Here is a 2,709-nt window from a genome sequence, read left to right as displayed (position 1 = left end):
TATGCTGTGTATACGTCAGTGAATGATCTAAACTAACTAGAGACCGAATTTTTTCTTATACTACCTTAAAAACGTTTCAGACAAAAAGTTTTCCCTGTGGAAACGAAGATTGTTTGGCACCGATAATTGTCAAGAAATGTTTTTGTGAAATTTAAACATTGTAGCAACTTTTGAGGTCGGTCTTAGCTTTAATCGCGATGGGGTTTGCAGGAGTTGTTTCCCTTTAAGGGATACCACCTGATAGAGGAGGCATATTTAATCACACAATACATGCAAACAATTCCGTTAATTTGATGCGTCACAAAACAAGAAATCAGATATTAGCATTCTACCAGATTTTCTCTTTTTAACTGTCCATTACAATGTACGATAACAATATATCAATTTTTAATCCGACATGATCATACAAGAAACAAAACAAATAAACGTCATTTTAGAAGAGAGAGAGAGAGAGAGAGAGAGAGAGAGAGAGAGAGACAGAGAGACAGAGAGAGAGAGAGAGAGAGAGAGACAGACAGACAGAGAGAGAGAGAGAGAGAGACAGAGAGACAGAGAGAGAGAGAGAGACAGACAGAGAGAGAGAGAGAGACAGACAGACAGACAGAAGGGCTGGAGTGTGGGACAGAGACAGAAGGGCTGGAGTGAGGGAGAAAGAGACTAAGAGGGACAGAGACAGAAGGGCTAGAGTGTGGGAGAGGGACAGGGACAGAGACAGAAGGGCTGGAGTGAGGAAAAGAGACACAGAGGGACAGAGACAGAAGGGCGTGAGTGTGGGAGAGAGAGACAGGGATAGAGCCAGAGGGGCTGGAGTGAGGAAAAGGGACACAGAAGGACAGAGACAGAAGGGCTGAAGTGTGGGAGAGAGAGACGGGGACAGAGACAGAAGGGCTGGAGTGTGGGACAGAGACAGAAGGGCTGGAGCGAGGAAAAGAGACACAGAGGGACAGAGACAGAAGGGCTTGAGTGTGGGAGAGAGAGACAGGGATAGAGACAGAGGGGCTGGAGTGAGGAAAAGGGACACAGAGGGACAGAGACAGAAGGGGTGGAGTGTGGGAGAGAGAGACAGGGACAGAGACAGAAGGGCTGGAGGGTGGGAGAGAGAGAGACAGGGACAGAGACAAAAGGGCTGGAGTGAGGAAAAGAGACACAGAGGGACAAAGACAGAAGGGCTTGAGTGAGGAAAAGAGACACAGAGGGACAGAGACAGAAGGGCTTGAGTGTGGGAGAGAGAGAGACAGGGATAGAGACAGAGGGGCTGGAGTGAGGAAAAGAGACACAGTGGGACAGGAACAGAAGGGCTAGAGTGAGGAAAAGGGACACAGAGGGACAGAGACAGAAGGGCTGGAGGGTGGGAGAGAGAGAGACAGGGACAGAGACAGAAGGGCTGGGGTGAGGAAAACAGACACAGAGGGACAGAGACAGAAGGGCTGGAGGGTGGGAGAGAGAGACAGGGACAGAGACAGAAGGGCTTGAGTGGGGGAGAGAGAGAGACAGGGACAGAGACAGAAGGGCTGGAGCGTGGGAGAGAGAGACAGGGACAGAGACAGAAGGGCTTGAGTGAGGGAAAGAGACACAGAGGGACAGAGACAGAAGGGCTGGAGTGAGGAAAACAGACACAGAGGGACAGAGACAGAAGGGCTTGAGTGAGGGAAAGAGACACAGAGGGACAGAGACAGAAGGGCTTGAGTGTGGGAGAGAGAGAGAGACAGGGACAGAGACAAAAGGGCTGGAGTGAGGAAAAGAGACACAGTGGGACAGGAACAGAAGGGCTAGAGTGAGGAAAAGGGACACAGAGGGACAGAGACAGAAGGGCTGAAGTGTGGGAGAGAGAGACAGGGATAGAGACAGAAGGGCTGGAGTGAGGAAAAGAGACACAGAGGGACAGAGACAGAACTGCTGCTGAACCATAGGTCCTAAATGTCACAATAAACATAGTAAATCGTTTATACATATATCAATTCCATTTACCATAACTATTTAGATTATAGTTTATTCATAAGGGCTCAAGCACCTGTCACTCATTCGTTTGGTTTTATCCGCATAATATAAATATATAGATTGGTCTGATTTCCTTTGTCTTTTCCAACACTTTAATCTGATGTTGTATGGATTCATTTGTATTTTGTATACATGTACATACATTTCACCCCTTTGATACAAGTTGTCACACCATTTGCCATTTGCCATTGCAATTACAGATTCATAATAAGAAATAACAAAAATGGTCACGTCTATTTCGCTAGATAAGGAAACATTCAAACAACAGAACAAAAAGAACAGGCGAGGACCGAAGTGAGAACAGAACTTCAATTCAAACTCCAGCTTTAACTACAATTTATATAATAAGGCAACGTAAGCATTGGAGGATCACAAATTTGACTCTAAGTGATGACACGCCGATGATGGGGTTGGGCTTACCTATCGTTTTATTTTTAGTTCAATTATACTTCAATGTCACCCAAATAAATTGTGACCATTTTCTTACTGTGTAAAGTAAATATGAATGCGTCAGATTTAATTGGTGTGTCGGTTTGTTTCATCAATGATTGTTGCCTAGTGCTGTTATCCCGGCGACTTCCATGAGGTATTTAAATAAATGTATTAAATGTCAACTTTTTGTATTTACTTGTCTAAAGTGACATTAAAGACATAAACTCAAAAGTGGCATTTATCCATGACACCGGACCAAATTTTAATGAAATGGAACCC

Source organism: Mizuhopecten yessoensis, unplaced genomic scaffold (genome assembly GCF_002113885.1).
Source record: "Mizuhopecten yessoensis strain PY_sf001 unplaced genomic scaffold, ASM211388v2 scaffold11083, whole genome shotgun sequence".
Lineage (NCBI taxonomy): Eukaryota > Metazoa > Mollusca > Bivalvia > Pectinida > Pectinidae > Mizuhopecten > Mizuhopecten yessoensis.
Note: the sequence above shows the minus strand (reverse complement) of the source record.